This window comes from Struthio camelus, chromosome W (genome assembly GCF_040807025.1).
Source record: "Struthio camelus isolate bStrCam1 chromosome W, bStrCam1.hap1, whole genome shotgun sequence".
Lineage (NCBI taxonomy): Eukaryota > Metazoa > Chordata > Aves > Struthioniformes > Struthionidae > Struthio > Struthio camelus.
In genome coordinates this window covers 42,122,425-42,141,376 of record NC_090981.1, presented here as the reverse complement: position 1 = coordinate 42,141,376, position 18,952 = coordinate 42,122,425, and the positions used below count along the sequence as shown (strand labels likewise).

Sequence of the window (18,952 nt, the reverse complement as noted above, 5' to 3'; positions counted from 1 at the left end):
TTATTTTTCTTTTTAAAGTTTGTTGTCATTCAAGTCGATGGTAGACAAACTTCTTGTGCTTTGGCTAATGTATTTCCTTGCATCAGCAATATTTGCACACCACCTTTGCGTGTTTTTTTCCTATGTTCCCTAAGTAACTTTAAACCAGATGTAGTGCATCCATAGGGCAGCTGTAACAGCATGAAAGTTGAGGACATACAGAGACACAGCGAGGTGCCTCAGATGGTTGACTGAAACCCTTTGGGCTGGTAGCCTGGAATGCAAGCTAAACTAGCTTTTACACTTTCTTTAAAGCCTTGATCAGAAAGCTGATTTTTCTGAAAGAAAGAACGAACGAACGAACGTACAAACAAACAGTTGATGTAACCTCACACAGCTCTCAGCATTTTCCCAATATACTGGGAAAGTATACTTTCCCATGCTACTTATTCTTGCATTGCTTCCAGTTATGTGCTGGTCATCTCACAGTCTAACACGGTTCTGTAGTCAATACGTTGCACCGCCGGACTACCTAACATCCAGATAATAGGGCACGTTTCTTCTGTTAGTAGCTTTCCATTACAGCAACAACAGGTTCATTGTAAGCTAAAACTTCAGTGTAATAATAAAGTCAAAGGGCAAAATTACCTTACAGGTATGTTTGCCACTTGCAAATTGCAGAGGAGGCAAGATTACAACTTTACGCACTTCGAAGGAGTCTTGGCTGAAGGTAAATTGGAAAGTATGCAGTTTTACCTGTTAGGGTAACAATGTTACCTGATTTAGGGTGTTAACAAAGGAAATACTTCTTATTTATTGCCATATATATAGGCATAATGTGTGTTTTCTCTATATTTTCAAGCAGCTGCCTGAACGTGTCGATGAAAAACAGAAACCTGTCTTGTATCTCAATAAGAGTTTTTCTTAAGGAACATCAGTGTTATCTCATTTGAACAGACACAAAAGTACATAACATGATCTAGGTAGCCTCGTTTTTTTAGGTGAAGTCTGGCAAGCTTTAGAGTCACTACACTATCTTGTCACAGATAAATTACAATATAGGCAAACCTTCTGAAAATTGGCAAAAAAAGACAGTTAATTATTAAATGTGTGGGGATAATTTGCATAATGCAATTGGAAGTGTTACAGTTGGCAAATTGGAGGATTTTGCTATTGAAATTTAGAGTTGCCTATATTCTTCCTGTCACGTGTTGCATTACGCCTTTTTTATTTATACTGCCTTAACTGAGCAGCATCTATATGCACACTTTGCTTTCTGTTAAGTAATCAAGTAATCTCATGTGCAATAGTCTTTTCTTTTGCAGTTATCTTATTCTTTCAAATTAGCTTCTTCACCTTACCTCTGAGTCGAAGACCGTTCCTTACATTATCCACTACACTTTTTAATGCTGTGACATGACTGAATCTTTTTCTTTCCTGATGAAACCCAGACTCAAGATGAAGGAGCTGATTGCAAAGGTAGGAAAAGATGTTCTGCTTCATTAGCTTTCCTCTTCAAGTGGGCTATGTTTCAGATATTAAGTCACAGATCTGGATGTGGGCTTTGCAGGGGTCTGATAGGTATTTATGTGTGCCCTAAACTTTTTTCTTCAACTCTTTTAAAAAAAAGAAAGTCCTTCTGTACCTTAAGGGTCTATCATTAAAACACTGTCAGCTTTTTGCTTCTTCTAAAATAGGTAAGAGAAGAGTATGTAATTCCCAGCCTAACCTTTTACCATGAATCATTAGTGGTAGATGGGTACTAGCTCATTTGGGATCTCAACTGTAACTTTGAACGCCATACTCTCACACTGTGTTTTCTTTCTGTTTCTCATTCTTCTTATTCTAGGAATCTCAGTCTGACCTGTCCCAGGACATTTTGCCTCCATTCTCTTCTCTCACATCTCTCCCACCAAACATTACATTATTGGGAACAGATAAGGGGCTTTTAACAAAACCTTCTTTTATTTTCTTTCAGGAAAGGGGGAAACAGCTTTAATAGAACAACATTCCTGTCAGTGTGGTTCTTCTATTCCCCCCGCCCAAGGCAAGCTCAAACTATTTATCTTTGTTTAAATTGGTTAAAACTAAACCCAGGGTCAATCCAATTTCAACTAATGCTTTCAGCACTGACAGTCATATATGCTACCCTTGCTTCTGCTAATAAGCCATAGCTTGTGGAATGAAGAATAGGGTGCTTAAAACAATACCCTTCACATTCCAGCGGTGATGGAAAATAATTTGTCACGCTCTACAGTATACAGATGCATAGTGCGATGAACACAGAGTTCAGACAGCTGTCGTTACAGGATAAGAACTCCTTTTCATTTTAGGTTAAGCTAAAGGAAAACTTTTAAAGGAAAATATTATGTTGCTATGCCAAAAATCTTTCTAAAAATGATTGGTCTTTACTGAGGAATCCAAATGTATAGTTAGTAAGTAAATAAGTGTATTTATTAAAAGCAAGGGAGAAATTCCAGCAGGTGCCTGGCTGCAGAGCAGTCAAGTAGCAGACACTGACCTGTGCAGCCTCTGTGCCCCTGGTACCCAGATGCTAGAACAGGCCCTTCGAGTGCGTCTGCTCTGCAGGTCTTCCCGTGTGGCATTTGTCATTCTGCTGCCTGGGCATCTTGATGGCAGTGCATCCAGGTTGGGCTTAGAGAAGCCTGAAATGGGACACTAGTCACATCAACGTACATTAAGATATTCAGGGAGCTAAAGAGCGCTGCAGTGTGTTGCCTGTGTTTGGTAGCCTCTCCCATCATTTTGCATTAGCAGCCACTGAGATGGTCTCTTCTCAATTAAGGACCTTTCAGTGAGAGTGACAGTGCATGGAAAAAAGTACATTGACGATTCCTAGATGATGAGCAAGCAGAGAGATGTGATGAGTGACACTGGCCATTAAGGGATCTGAATGCTCTCAGCTTTATGAATTCTCTTGCAGGGTATGATGTGCTTGCTTTGAGCTGGGGGATGGAGGAGGAAAAGGAGAATGAGCTGAAGCTACCTCATTCTGAAAGACCACTTATTTTGGTAGGTAATAAGCAAAGGTAGTTCATCTAAGGGAAGTGGGCATTTACCCAGACAGGACATCTTCCTAGAGGATGGTCCTGTCCCCAGTCAATGGACTGGGGTGGAGGGTGACTGCTTTTTAGACTAGTGCAAAAAAAGATTGTCTCAGTGACAAAGGGCAAACAAGCTGGCTGTTATCTCTTGAGGAGTGAAAGGCAGTCCCAGAGTAAGGTGCTGTGTAACACATGCCCAAGCACACAGGTAATGCTGGTGGTATAAACATTTACAGAGAACAGCACTTTCTGCCTGATGAATACCCCACAGAATCTGAAGCTGCAAGGCTGCCAAATGAGAAATATGAAATGTTTCCTGAACAGGTCAGTGCCACAGCACAACTGGGGACTGGAAAGAAACAATCAGCAGGAAATTGAAATGTGAAAGTGAAGGTGAAAAAATATTTCACCATGAAGATAGAAAAAAAAGTCTTTCTTTCTGTGGTGTTTTTAATTTCTCTCTCCCTCCCTACATTATTATTTATGTATAGTGTAAAGTCACCTATATAATTCTGGAGGATGTTCACAATTCACTATGTATTTATTTTGGTTTTGGTGTAGAGGGCCTTAATGGGCCATTGTTGTCTTTCCAAAATGTTGATTAGCAGTTACAGTATTGAAACTGGTCAGATTTACATTGCATAGACAGCAGGATCCTTCCTTCTCTGCCAGCTAGAGTGCTTTAGAGGTAGAAGTAGAAGGAAAGCAACGGTCTGAGCAGAAGCAAGCAGGAGAGAGAGTTCTGGCTTGAGAGTGGAAATTAAGTACCAGCGTAACGATGAAGAAACGTGGGTAGATTTGATGCTTCTGACTTAGAAGAGGGAGGGACTAGTAAAATGTATCTGGGGAAATTCACCTGACAAGAGAAGAGGAAGCACCTGGGAATATAGATTGTAGCACCGGTTCAGGCTCAGATTTAAAAGGCCAGATAAGAGCCAAAAAAGAGCCCACCTTAAAACAGATATATATCCCACGAACCCCCGTACAGTGAGTCCTTCCAAAGTAGGGTCTTATGTATACCAGGATTTACTAACCTCTCAGTTTGCCTCAACCACCTTTGATCAAATGTTTCCTTAAATTAAAAACATAGGAATCAACAAAAAACTCCAGCATAGGAAAACTGTTTGTTTTAGATAATTTAATACTATTTGCTAAGCCTTGTGTTCAGGCATTTTGAGAGGTACAAGGTACTCTAAAAGGCACTGAGATATCTGTTTCTATGAACAGCTGTTTGTTTGCAGATGGTGACCTGCCTCCTGCACCTTCATAATCAAGGTGGTACCAGGCTGACTTTAATGATGTTAGTGAAGAAAATATTTTTATTAACCTTTCTTTAGAATATTTTACAGTAATATGAAAAATGTTGTTCTCCAGTTTATTTTCTGTAGCTTCTGGATACCAGGCATAAAAAAAATCCGTGTGCAGTTCCTTCTTACAGATGAGGCTACTTGCAAGGGCAAAATTCTCCTGCCCTGACTAGGACTTTCTGCTTGTCTGTCTTACCCCCATGTTGTTCTGCTCACGTACATCCTTCTCCACTGTTTCTGCCCTAAGAGTCTGCCAAAAAAGATGTGGTGTGAAAGATCCTTTCCTGAAAGAAACATACAATTAAAGAACAGTGACAGTCATATGGGAACATACTGTTGTGATTATTACCGTTTTTTAACAAGGAAAGGAATACTCCTGAAGGATTTTCATTACTTCTTCTTGCTTTATACAGTTTAGACCAATTGTTTCCTGAAAATCATGCATCAGCAAGTGAATTGCAATTATTTTAAATATCTTGGGGAAGTCTATAGGCATTCACTTCTATGCTAATCACTTCTGGGCATTTCATCTTAAAGCACAAATAGCTGTTCTCCACTGACTATAAGAGGAGCATAGGGAAACTCATGTGGGTATAGACCTCTACACAGTAAACACCTAGGGTTAGGTGAGATGTTTCCTCCCAAAAACAGCACTGGGCTGTGTCTACACAATTTAAGGGACTATTTTCTGGAAGGTCCATTGACAATGGGATGTTTGAGCTTCTTTTCACGTGCTTAGGTTAGATGTGTAAAGTGAGGTGGTTTGAATATCCACCTATATGTCTAACTTCACATCACACAAAAAGTGTATATTGGAACGGGAACCCAAATCTCTCTTTTCCAAACCCTCTATTTATGTACACCACCCTGTAACATTCTTTCCTTCAGTGTCAGAAGTATTACTTCACAAGTATAAGCTTCAGCAACCTGAAATACTAGTAGCCCTAAGGAGAGGAAAGGAGGGACATAATGTGTCTTCCTTTCAGGTAGGATTATCATACTGCAGGCATTGCTGTATCCTAAAACTTCCGACTATTTCTTGGAAGCCCAACAAAGGTCAGGAATGGTCAAGAAAGTACTGAAATCAACAAAAACTATGTACAGGCTTTATGTCAGATTTAATCATAAGTAAGAATTTGAACGCCTCAGTTTAGATCTCAGTTTCTACTATTAAATATAATTTTACTATTATGTTCTAGACATAAATATTAATTAACATAATATTGACCTTATTATGTTTGGACACAGAGTTAAGCAAGAGTAATATTTTGTATTAATATTTACATTTCATTTTTTAAATTTGAGGAGTAACTTTGGTCAGCAGTGATCTTTCCAATTTAAGCGTATGATGGAGTATGCGTATGTCACTTAAAAGGTGGCTGTTTTGTAACATATTTTATTTTTGGTAGGAAACTGATGGCTATCTTCTGGAATCTGTTTCTTTAGACTGGCCACTGTGACTTTCAAATAAGCTCTGGATAGAAAGTACTGGATGGTAAATTAAAATTTTTAGCTAGTTTTTTACCCCTGCATTTATTTTAGAATCTATTTGGGTGGTATCTCAGAAACCGAAAATATCCTTAGAAAAAATATCTAGATCTAAAAGCAGAAAAAAGGTGGACTTTTTTTTGGCAATCTTTCCAAAGGTTTTTTTAGAAGTCTGCAGATCTTCCCTGAAAAATAAAGCTGTTTTTTCTTGCTGGTCCAGTCTTCTTTCAGTTTGGGTGGCTGAATTCTGCCGATTTGAATTTTGCCCCACAACTCCAGCTGGATGTGTTGTTAGACACTTTTTGTCCTAAACCGCTGTTTGTGTTTGCGATGGCCTGCAGTAGCAGTAGGATGTTCTAAATTCCACTGTTTGGCTGTCTACATTCAATAGAAATGCAATATCAGAACAGTCTGCTCCTCATTTATTAGAGTACACAAAGGGTGTTGTAAGAAGGGAAATTGCAGTTGTGACTAATGAGTAGTCTTAATTGTAGCGAAACTAGGACAACAGCATTTCAGTTGCGGCATAACTGTTTGAGGTGAAATAAGGACATTCTCCTCAGATCGTCCTGGGACTTTTGAAATGATCAGATACCAGGATGTGAATACTTCATAAATGTACTATGGCCTTCTTTGCGCAGTTCACTGTATGGCAGTTATTTTTGATTTCCTAGTAAGCATATACAAATACAACCTTTCTAGTGATTTGTTCACATTTTCTGGAATTGCTAGAGCCTTTGAGAAGTGTAAGTGATTAGGAATTATTTTCTCCATTAAAAATTCCATACTTTGGATTCTTTTTTTCTGAACTGGAATGAGAAGACAAATTCTCTCTCAGTTAAAAGTTATTTTGAAACTGATATAAGATTTTATTATTATAAACAAATTACAAATTGTTTAGTTGCAATGAGATGAAAACACTATTGATACAATGTCAAAACAATATAATAGAGGATGAATCTGGTAGCCCAACAGAGGCAAAGCTGCCATAGCTCCATGGCCCAGGTCCAACCAGTAGTGAGGCTGAGAATTTATTCCCAATTCCCAATAACTCCCAAAAGGCAACTGATCCCTGAGTAACTGGTCCTTGGATCCTCTGGTCTCCAGTTGCCTACCGCACAGAGACAGACAGATAGACAGGCGCGCGCATACACACACACACACACACACACACACACACACACGAGTCTCTCAGTCAACCCCTAGATCTTACAGTCTCTCCAGTAGTTGGCCTGGACCCCCCGGTCCCTCTGGCAGCCAGCTCCTCCAGCTGCCTTGCTCCAAAACGCACCCCCCTGCTGGCTCCTAGGCCACTCACCCTACTCGCTAGTTAGTCCAGCTCGACGTTCATTTGTGACCACATGCTGACGTGGGCCCCCTCCCTCGCTCCGGTTGCTGGCACCACAGGCACATGGGCCCCTGTGACCCGCGGTCCCTGCTCCAGTTGCGGGTACTTAGACCTCCATGCACAGGTGCACCCAGACTAGAGATGCCCTCACCCAGGAAAAGAGTTAAAAAGCAGAGTTTAGAATGAAGTCAGGACAGACTGTGCAAATCAGGTACAGCACATGGCCAGAGAAGTGTACTCACCAGCAACGTGTTTACCCCCGAATGGCCACTGTTGTCCCCGATCCCCCTGTTTTCCCACACTTGTTCCTCCCCAAATCACCTTGATCCTTCCCTTTCCCTGCCTTTGGTTCCTCCCCTAAACATCCCATAATAAGTCACGTACAATCTCCAAATGCTCTTCCCTGCATCCCATAATAAGTCTCATGGCCATGCAGACAGTAGGGCAGCTCAGTCTGAAAGGTGCTCTCTGGAGCCTTTCCCACTGACTTGCTGTGATGGGGGTCACCCCTGGCCCATGAGGCTCGTGGCTCTCCTGGGACAGCCCTGGGAAAAGCCAGGGCAGGGGCTCCTTTTTCCTGGCTGAGTTATTGCGGTTCCTCTGCCTTGCGTTACTGCTCTGGGCTCCTTTGTGTGAATGGAAATGAGCCTTTGATCCCATAACCTAACAGTAATATACAGTAAATATCAACTGATTAAAAACAAATTAATCAACCTTAGGAAAAAACCCACTATTTTTATCTTACAAAGATATTTTAGCACTAATGGGGGAAAAAATGTATAGTTTCTGTCCAAAAATTGTCAAGGACATCAAATTTTTACCATTAAATACTTCAATTTCAACAAAAATGCATTTATTAGTTATAAAAAGTTCTGCACAGATTTTTGGCAGCCAACTCTACACAGGAGCATCTGTTTTTTGCTTTGGATCCTATCTGGAATTTATCAAAGGAATATCCTTCACTGAAGTAATTTGCCTGTTTTGTAACAGCTAGTACAAATTAAAGTCAGATTGGTAAATATGCAGAAAATAACGTTTCTCAGCTAACATAACATCTTGCTGCAGAATCATTACTTTTATATCTGGATAATGTAATTGTTATTTGTACAATGACTATAACTTAAAGAATGAAACCAAATATAGCTCCTAGGCCTGCAAGAATATACACGAGTACATAATATTATTCTCTCTCAACAAGTTGTATGTTAAACACAGATAATAAATCTCTACCTGCTCCTAGGAATCAAGAAAGAAGTTAATTCTATTTGGCTTGCTATGAATATTGGTTACAGAACAATTGAGATTTAGGGTTCCTCATCACAAATGCTCCAAAGTAGAGCAGCTTCTTGCAGGTCACTGCTCTTAGAAAGCTGAAAAATCCTCCTTGGCAGGTGATGAAATCAGTCTTTTCTCAGGTGAGAAGGTTCTGTTCAAAGCCTCATTAAGAGCTTGTACTTAAAAAACAAAGTCCTGAATTAAAGTTATGCGTGTTATAGCATTTAAATAAGGCATGTTCAGAGTCACTTACCCAGCAATTTCATTTTATTTTATATTTACATTGGCTCATCCTCTTGAATGATTGATTTTGGCAGGTAAAAATCTCAGACTGATATTTGGAAATGTCAAAGAATGTGTGTAATTTGAAGAGAATAGCACAGGAAGATCAACTTGAGATTGAAATTCAGGTTATAGTCCTTGGGACTGGGTCACTGACCCCACAGACCTTTTCTGTGAAGGTATTCCTGCTTCTTGGGAAAGTCTGTAGAGGATCTCAGGCTGCAGTATTCCTCTGTTGCTGTGCTACACCTGCTCAGCTGACTGAGCAAATGGCTTGTAAAGGTGTCACAAGTAACATGGTGCGGAAAGCATTTGCTCTGCAATTTGGGAGAAAGCTCTTACAAACTGGTGAGTGGTCCTTAGAAGGGGAAGATATAGCAGCAATAGAGTGGTCAGTGGACCTGAGAAAAAGCAAACTTAGGAAATGGCAGAGAGGATGTCTTTGAGAGCAATGGTAAGTGGTAAAAACAGGTGAGGAGAAGTAGTAGCATTTGTTACAAGAAACAGTATTGCAGACACAGCTGCACATGACTGTGGGACACCTGAGAGTGATCCTTCCCGCTGACCTTCACCTTTTAGGTTACTATCAGGATGGCAGGCAAGAACTACCTTCTGGATGGTCTAGTCTAAAGGGTAGTGTTAGGCTATGGGACTAATTATAGCAAAAGATGCAGAAGAGACCAAAGTATTCAGTGCCTACTTTCTTCAGTTTTCATGAATCAGATAATTGTGATAAATGATCATGGTTAATTTTAACATGAGGAATCAGAACAGAATAATTAAAGGATGAACTGAATAATATTTAAGGAAATTGACTGTGTTCAAGTTAGTTAGACTGCTGAAAATCATTCCAGTCTACTTTAAAAAATGGTTGAAGCAGCCTCTGACCTGTCAATGGATGGAGAATCTTCAAGGATGGAGAATGTGTTAAGTTCTCAATAGAGCACCAGTTTTTAACAGGAAGAAAAATAAAGAGGTGGAAAGCTATAGACCTATCAGCATAGCTTTGTTACCCAGGCAGTTACAGGGATAAATTCTTGTACAATCGGTTACTAGAGAGCAAGTGATCAGGAATAGCCCAGTGGGGATTTTTCAAGTACTAGACAAGCCAATGCTTCTTTGACAGGATAGCTGTCTAGCACAAAGAGAGGAAACATCCAAAGTGATGTTTTTTCACTTTGGCAAGACTCACAAAACTGGTCTCATCTGATAACTATATAAACAAGAGTGTAAACATGTTCTGGATGAAATCTGAACGTAGTGTGTGCGTAACTGGTAGAAAAACTCCACTTAGAGAGTGGTTATCCACAGTCTGCTATGTAGCTCGAAAGGAACTCCAAATAGTGTTCCCGAGAGAGCTGCCTTACCTCCTGTTCTCTTTGATATTTTCATTGCTAACTCAGATGATGCAGTAGAGAGTGTGCTTATTTCATCTGTGGTTGACATCCAGCTGGGAGGAAATACAGGTGTGGAATATAAAGATGGGAATACAAAGAGATGTCCGCAAATTGAAGGAGCTGCACTAAATTTCACTGTACTGATTTTAGAAAAAACAAACAATACAAGGACTGCATTTGGAAAGGAGAAATCAAATTCGTACCCTTTACATAGGGACTAATAGGGTGGGTAGCAGTCCTTAGAAAATGATCTAGGTATTATAGTACATCATAAACTGAATATGGGTCAGCAATGATGTATTAGTGGCAGGGAAGCAGTTCTTTCAGAGGATTATAGGATAATTCAGGTTGGACCTCAGCAGGACCTCTCTAGTCCAGCTTCCTGCTCAAAGCAAGGTCACCTGTGAGGTCAGACCCAGGTTCCTCAGGGCTTTATCCAGCCTGGTCTTTAAGATCTCCAAGAATGGAGACTGCACTGCATCTGGGCAACCTGTCCCAACGCTTGACTGTCTTCAGCTGAAAATGTTTTGCCTTATATCCAGTCAGCATCTCTCTTGCTTCAGCTTTCCAGGATGTGTTAACAGAAGTAATGACAACTTGGACTGGCGAGGTCTCAGTGGTATATTTTGCCCAGTTTGGTGTACTGCAGTTAAAGAAGTATATTGACAAGTTGCAATGTCTAGAGAAGAACAATAAAAGGTCAGGACTGGAAACATGGTCTTTGAGGCAGGCATGAAAGAATGGGGTGGTTGGTGTGGACAAGAGAAACTGCATGTGGGAACGTTCTAAGACATAAGGGGACTGTGATCAACCACACTCACTGACATAGTGACAAGGGACAGTGAAAGTAACTGACTTGCATTGATGTGAAGTCTGGTTAGATATCAAAGAAAGTTTTTTGTTTTTTTTTTAATACAAAGCTAGTGGATTCTTCTTCACTGGGAGGTTTAAAAGAGCAAATTACATAAGCATCTGCTAGAGCTGTGCCTGCGCTCAGTTCTCCTTCACTACAAAGGGAAGGATTGGGGGTCCTCCCAGTCCTACATTTCTCAGAGAGGGCCTCCTGCTATTACGTGGAGAGAAAAAAAGATGTAAAAATTCTTACTAGATTGTCAGATAGCCTCTCTGTCCCTCTTACACCCCTACCTGTTGTGATCAAAGTACTCCATCTTCAGAGATTCCCCTGGTTTCCGGATGTAACTTTAGAAGTTCATCCTACCGTCTCCCCAACAAACGCTCTCTCTTCTTCCTCAGACAGAATACAATTCGAGAGTGACTGAAGGAAATGAAGATGTGACATTTGTATTCCTTCGCTTCAGGAACACACTGCCGCAGCAGCGGCTCTCCTCACGCAGGCGCTTCCTGCAGAGTGAGCAGAAACGCGTAGGCACGCTCACACAGCAGTGAGGGCTGATGCCACCCCTGTGGTGTACGTCCGCAGTCAGTCCCAGGATGTACAGACACGTCCTCTCCATCTACATCGGGATTAGCCTATAAAAACAAACGGTACACAGAGAGAACTGCAGATGAATTTTAAAAGCAATGTTTACTCTCAATTTTGGAGTAAAAAAGCAGAAAAGAAGAATTTACTTCTAAATATATGACTGTCCAATAGGTGACTGGTCTTTAAGCGAAAAAAAAGTTAAAAAATAAAATGCAAAGACTTATTCACAAGTGTTACTGAATCTCTGTTTTGTAGTAATAAACATATACAGGTTTTATCTGTTGATAAAACACAGCGTCAGCTATTTTCTGCTTAAGTTTTTGGCATTATATATATATTCTGTTAGAGTGATTGTTTTCATTCTCTTCAGGTTGCAGATCTCTGCTTTGTTGACTCCTATATAGTAAAATTAAACTAACAACTTGCTTTTCTTAATTATATTTCAGGAATCTTTTAGAAGTTCTCTCAAGCCTACAGGGATACATGTCCACATGTTAAAAATCACTGTTTTAAACAAGAGAATAAATAAGGTTGTTGGACCTTTTTACCTGCAGAAACCTAGGATGGGCAAAATTCCTGTCACAGGCAAAACAACCTATACTTCTTTTGTATGTTTTGAAGCTACAGGATGAAATCCTGGCCTCAGGATTAACGCTTGTGTGTGCCTTTATTTTAGGACAAAGACTGTCCCACCATTTTCTCCTCTGCCATGTTGACATGGGGAATCTTACCTGTGGCTGGAGGATGGCTGGTGACATGGGGAATCTTACCTGTGGCTGGTTCCAGAGAACCAGCAATCTCATTATAAAAAAGGAAACACGAGGGTTCATGGGCTGACAGAAGCACGAGGTAACAGTGACACAATACCAACCAGCCCGATAAGGAGTGGGTCAAGCCCATCAGTGGTCTGTATCTGCTGTCAAGTTTTTGTAGATATCACAGCAAAGAAAAGTTTGATGGAAGGATTTGACGAAAAGCCAGCGGGAGAGAGCTGCTTTGGTATTTATTGAGAAATTCTCTTAAGCACAAGGGAACTTTGTGTATTTCTGGCAAAGGTTAGAGGAAAAGTGCAGAAAAACTTTACTTTCTTTTAAACAAATGAAAGGGGTCACCCCTTTGGAATTACCTTATACTCATGGGGTAGCTACTATACATTGGTTAACACACTATAAATCCACACCATGAATTGCTTCACACTAACTTGTTCTTGTCACTGTGCGCTAGGATAAGATAAACTGAGCTTGCTCACAGTAGCTCTTTCTGCTCTTCGCTAAGTAATGTCTTGTAAAGGCGATATAAGCTTTCCAGTGCAATTTAACTGCAAATTGTTCCAGCTGTCTCTTTTCCTTCTTTCTTCCCTTGTGTGCACTGCACAGAGCCTCTCTGACTCCCAAAGACTGCAACGAGTGAACGCCTGGTTGACTTTTTGCTGCACGGAGCAGATGGGATTGCTGTGGTATTTCATTTCACACTAGGGAGGCTGTGAGGGGCCATAGGCCTTGGGGCCGGCAGGAGCAATAAGTCATGGGGCCAGCAAGAGGACAGAGGCCACGGGGCCAGGTTTCAAATTAACTGCATAATACGAGCATTGTACCGGGACATGAGGGGTAAGGGATATACATCCTGTGGAGGCCAGACTACTGATTGCGGGCAGTCCCAACACTGGAACGTGTGGCGGGTGAAACAATAAAGACTCTACACGTTCCAGCAAGCTGCAGGCGCAGCCTTAGAATTGTTAGAGCTGTTTTTCAGCCGATGTGAAGTGTTCCCTGGCGGCTTGCTCTGTGATGGTAAAGCCCTAACGGAGCTCTTTATATCTAAAATCCCACTTGGCATCGTCTTCACATACACAGTTCTCAGTGCTACTAATGCCATTTTGCTATGAACACCACATCTGATGTGGTTAAAGGCCTACACATTGTATGCACATTGTTATGTCTGTGTATGTGGAAGTCATACAGCTGACGGCAATATCAACACAGCACAACAGGATGCCTACGATGGCAGTTCACGCTGGAGTTCTGCTTGCATGAGGTAAAAGGATCTCCATATAGGCGTATGACTCCTCAAAACAATGTAATTGAGGAATCATCTACATTTAATCTTACCTTTCCATTTTTTCCGGAGAAACCTTCCTATTTGGTTCACTTATAGCACCTTTGGTTTATCTATAAATGCCCATTCTGTATTTGGGGCTATGAAGATTTTGTCAAGAAAGATGAAAGCTTATGAAATATTCTTAAAATACTCTAAAAGTCCGCAACTCCTGGTAAAATTTTCTAGAACCACATAGACCAGATGACAGAATATTTTTCTGGAGTCTTTTAAGAGAGTGGGGACTAGGTAATTTAAGATCTGACAGGGAAAACAAAACTCTTACAGTCCTTGAAGAAAAAAAGGAGATTTCAGACTGTGAGGTGAAACTGAAAATCAAAAAGGAGGTGTTAATTTAGGATCTGTTATTTCTCTTATATACTGTTGGATAATGAAATTTGCTGATACAGAAAATTCCTTCTACATGTGGAATAACCTGACCAGAAGGGGAGATGTTTCTAGCTTTAGTAAAGCACTGTAAGGAAGAAGATAGAAACATGGGTTTAGTAGAGAAAAACTTTGTTATGACATTGTGGAACTCACGGACTTTTGCTAGTTAGTCACATAGGTGGACCGAAAGTCCCATAAACAGAGATGATGGGGTGACATTACATTTACTGGAGTGGCTCTACATTTCTGCCTCTGCGCAGAATGCCAGGGTGGCATTTGCCTCTGCTCTGGAGGTCAGCAGAAGAGGTTAAAAAGGATGAATCTGGAGGGTGGATGTACCTGACAGCTCTCTGGTGTGCTCTAAAAGGAGTTGTCAGTGAAAGGAATTGCAAGATGCATGTGTCTTTCTCGGATGCCTAGTTTTCCACTTTTAAGATTGCTGTGTCTAGGAGTGAAAGGAAAGAAATACAAGGAGAAGTTCATCTTAGGTATGATTGTACGTGATTTTGCATCTTACATATGTTTGGTTATTTGTATCTTAGGATGCCAGGATGCCTTGTTCTTGTTAACAGCCTTGTCCCTTTTTCCGGATGGATTAAGCTCTCCTGAGTCGCTAGTGATAAACTACCAATTCCATCTCAGCTGCCAAATCTCACTGGCCTACCTGTGCACTTCAACAGCCATGCAGGAACCGGAGCTTCCCAGAGATAAGTCTGCCACCAGTTCTTGACCTGTCAAACCCACGTCTCTCACAGGTAAATCCCCGTATTTCGGCTATAAAGTTCTTGATTTTCTACAGTGATAAGTCCAAGCTGTAACATCTGCTAATACGGGTATTGCAAGCACATCAGATGTCACTGGAACATATGTTTTGGAGCAGAATTCACAAAAGCTGTACTGAATGCATGGTCAGATGCATATTTTGTACCTATAGATCATGCTTTAACATTAATTAGGGCATTTAGCATATAATATTCAGAAATATGGTAAGATGGGAACTTGCTGCCTTTCTTTTGCCTCATTCTTTACTGGAAAAACCTTAATCTAGAAGGCTACTTTAGGCAGCTTGTGGGAATCTCCTTCACTGCAGATATAAAAAATCATTTTAGGACAAACATCTCCCAGGCTTGGTCTTGTCTCAGTGAAGGATGGGCTAGATAATCTGTTGAGGTTCTTTACCATCTGACATTTCTTGGAAAGTATCAGTTGCTCTAACAGACTGGAGAGAGAAGATATGAAAACACCTGGTAAGATGCTGGACCTTCCACTTCTACCTCACCTCTTTGATTCAAAGGTTTTATAAAAATATTTAGTTCTGGGAGTATCTGCTTTTCATATACATGCTTAAAGCTGTGATAGAGTATGATCTTTACTGTAAAAATCATAATAGCAACTAAAAGCCCTGAGGGAGAGATAAAGGCCCATTCTGCTGGGGGAGGAGGGAATATAGGTATGTGTGTGTATGTATAAATGTATTTATAATCTGTTGCATATATATGCAAAATTTCATCCCAACCTCACAGAATATAATTTTTAAGATCCCCCACTGCATATATTGAACTTCATTAGCGTGAATAGTCATATTAGCAAGGTTGAAAATGCTTTAAAATATTTGCAAGGTAAGCAAGATACAGGAGAGAACAAACGGACAGGAAAATCACAGGGAGATTAATATGATTACCTGAAAAAGTACTAGCTATTACTACTGATCTTTTGTCAAGACTTCTGTAAGCCTCACAACACAAATTAGTTTAAAGAGAAAGGAGAAACTGGGTATTTCTTTGTGGATTTTGCATGGAGGTTCCTTCATGCATAAGAGAGAACATAAGAGAAATAATAAAAAACAAAACAAAATGCAGATCTACTTCAAAGCAATATCGGAGGTGAACTGTGAAGGCAGTAATTTATTGGAGGATTTTTGTCTAATTTTTCTGCCTGAAGATCATATCTTTGCCTTTTTTATCTGAAAGACTTTATGACCGGGACTTTAATAGCACATTCATATCCTAAGCAATTAACAAGCACATTATTTTTATTAAATTAGAATATGTATTGTTACGGTCTCCTTATCACTTTTGCACTATGTAGTACATTACTGTGATAAAAGATGGATGAAAAATTTTTCTCCAAAAAAAGGACCCAACCTCCTTGGTCCTTCCATAAAAGCATTAGCAAAAACGAAGAAAGGAACTTGCAACCAATTTCTGGGTTGTTTTTTTCATTTGTCAGTAAAGAGGGAAACAGGGAGGGGGAACGGGAATACGGTACTGAAGAATTTCCTGACAGGTTTACAATCTAATCTTATACCATTAGCCTATCTTGTTTGCTGTTCATACGCACTGCAGAATAATTTTCACTGCATAACACTGCGAAAGTAACATTTTCTGTTTTTGTAAAGGGAACTGCAGGAAAAAAAAATCTGTATTACTAGGAAATCCTAATTACTAGGAAAAAAAGGGGAGGCGGGAGGGGGGAGGTAAGCCTGGGGACTGTCGAGCAGAGCTGCCTGGGTGGATCGTGGAGCGTGTTTCCGGCCGACCCCTGCCCAACCTTGGTGCCAAACGCGGCCCCGGGCCCCGCTGGCAGCGGCGGGGCCGGGCGGGGCGAGGCGGGGCCGGGCGGGGCGGCCGCGGCCCTTCCCGCTGGGGCCGCCCCGCGCCGCCGCCCCGAGCCCCCTTGTGCCCGCGCCCGGGCCAGCCTCCCCCCCGCCCCCGCCGCCGCCGCCGCCGCCATGGCGGGCGCGGGGCTGGCGGCGCAGCAGCGGGAGTGCGTCAGCGGCGAGGGGCGGGCGGGGCGCCGGCCGGCCGGCGCTGCCGTGAACGCCCACCGCCAGCCCGCCCGCCGCCGCCCCCTTCATTCATCCATCCATCCATCCATCCGTCCCCGCGCCGCCGCATCCTCCTGCCGCCTCCGCGGGACGCCACCCGGCTGAGGTGAGGTGCGGCGCGGCGCGGCCAGGCGGATCCGGGGGGAGACCTGCCGCCGCCGGGCTCGGCTCGGCCGCCGCCGCGGCGCCCCCGGGCAGCAGGGCGGCCCGGCCCTGGCCGCGGCCCCCGGCCCCGCCCGCCGCGCCGGCCCGGCCCGGCCCTCGCGCCAGGTGCCCGCCGGCACCGCCGCCATCGCCGCGCCGGGGAGGCCGAGGGGCCGCGCCGGGCCCGCCGCTGCCGCGGCCCGGGCCGAGGTGGGGGTGGCTCCGGCAGGGCGGGGGCGGCCCGGTCCGTCCTGGCCTGGCCTCGGCCGGGCCGGGGGCCGCGGTGCGAAGTTCTGTGCGAGTTTTCGGGGAGACGGCCACGTCTTGGGCCAGACCACTCTGCGTTTGGTAGAGCCAGCCATCTTTTGTGGAAGGCGCCTATTGTAGCGTTGCAATTTACGTATGTATGTGTGCGTATATATATATGCACGCGCGTATATATGCACACCTATATGTGTACACACACACAAAATCTGTTTTCCAACGGGTAGTGTGTGTGTGTGTGTGTTTTTTTAATTTTATTTTGATGTAGGGTTGATCCTTCCCTCTTAAAATGAAGGAGAGGCATCTTGCCTAAGATATCTTGTTGACGTAGTATTGCTATCCTGCTTATGGCGTGCTAAATCTAGCCTGAGAAAGCGGGTTACTCTGGGAGCTTGGGTTAGAGCAAACGTTTTACTAGCATTAGCAGAAAACAAAATATAATAGAAACCTGCTGGTTTTAAATACTGGTGAATGTCCTATTTGGAGGAAATGGTTTAAGAGCGAGCTTTAAAAATAGGTTGTTTTCATTATTAATGGTGAGAATTTGGGGGAGAACTAGCCTGTGGCATGGAGATACTGCCCAGCTGATGCTTGGTTTGTGTGTGAGACAGGGAGAGGGGGAAACTTTCTCTCCTTTCCGCTCAGTAAGCGCAGGTATTCGTTCAGTATGTTGGGCAGTGCTGTTGGTCACAGTCCCGTGTACAACCCGCTAGTTCTCAAGCGGTGTATGTGTTGTGGCGGGGTGATCGGCATAATAAAATCAGTGCTGCTTCACTGAAGGACCTGTAAAGGTTGCTAAAAATCAGAGTGATCATGATCTTTCTTCTCCTTCAGACTTCCTACAGGCACTGAACACGTTGCCTCTTTGTTGTTCCCTTACCTGTGCTAGCACTTTTCTCCTTCTTTAATTGAACTCTAATGAACTCTAATTTAAATGCTTAACAATTTCTTACCTTACTGGCGGTTACTAAGAAAATGTTCTAGCACCTCTTTCATAGAGGAAAACATCACGGCAGAAAGAGGTTGACAATATAGATGTTTAAGTTCAGGTGTTCTTAAGTTCAATGATCCTCTCAATTTCAACATCAACTATTTTATGAATGAAAAGCCTCTTGGGACTCTTATATAGCAGACTTGTGTTTCAGTTTCTTCTCCATTTCCCCCTTCCCAATCTGTTCTTACTTGGCATCTGCTTTGCGTGGAGGCAAACGTTCTAAAGTACTTTTCCTTACTGTTCTGGCATATGACTAATTAAATGGGATTCTACTGTACATCGCCCATGAACTCTATCCAACAACGCATGATCAGGACACAGTGCCTTTACCAAGTCTTTTTGGAGTGTTTCATAACCTAGCTCCTTTACAAAGAGGCACTGCTTTGACAAATGACTTGTAAAATGCTCTTAATTTCGCTCGTATGCATATTAATACAGATAACGGCTCTTCGCTTTAATAAGTAAAGTGAATTTTTTAAAAAACATCTATTAGTACTGCAAAGATAACACAACTCAGAGTGAACTTAAATCTCTCCTTACTTATCCAAACATCCTAGCTATGCAGGTCTGTTTAAATAGTTGTAATTGCACGAGTGTTAAAAGTGCAGAATCTTTTTTTTTTTTTTTTTTTAAATCAGTGCAAGATGGAGGGAG

The 18,952-nt window shown here is 42.1% G+C and overlaps 1 protein-coding gene across 10 annotated transcripts in view; it reads left to right on the top strand.

Moving 5' to 3' along the window:
* The first annotated feature begins 1,349 nt into the window (after nucleotides 1–1,349).
* LOC138060848 (soluble lamin-associated protein of 75 kDa-like) overlaps nucleotides 1,350–18,952 on the top strand; it is a 52,777-nt gene continuing 35,174 nt past the window's right edge. For 3 of the 10 annotated variants that reach the window (XM_068925297.1, XM_068925290.1, XM_068925288.1), the window contains exon 1: nucleotides 16,846–17,002. The gene's annotated coding sequence lies outside the window, so the exon portion shown is untranslated. Of the gene's footprint in view, nucleotides 1,459–1,957; nucleotides 2,027–2,923; nucleotides 3,013–12,261; nucleotides 12,435–14,611; nucleotides 14,825–16,825; nucleotides 17,003–17,165; nucleotides 17,251–17,308; nucleotides 17,441–18,952 lie in introns of those variants that run through there. The other 7 variants (XM_068925292.1, XM_068925289.1, XM_068925294.1 and 4 more) reach the window with 6 other exon arrangements.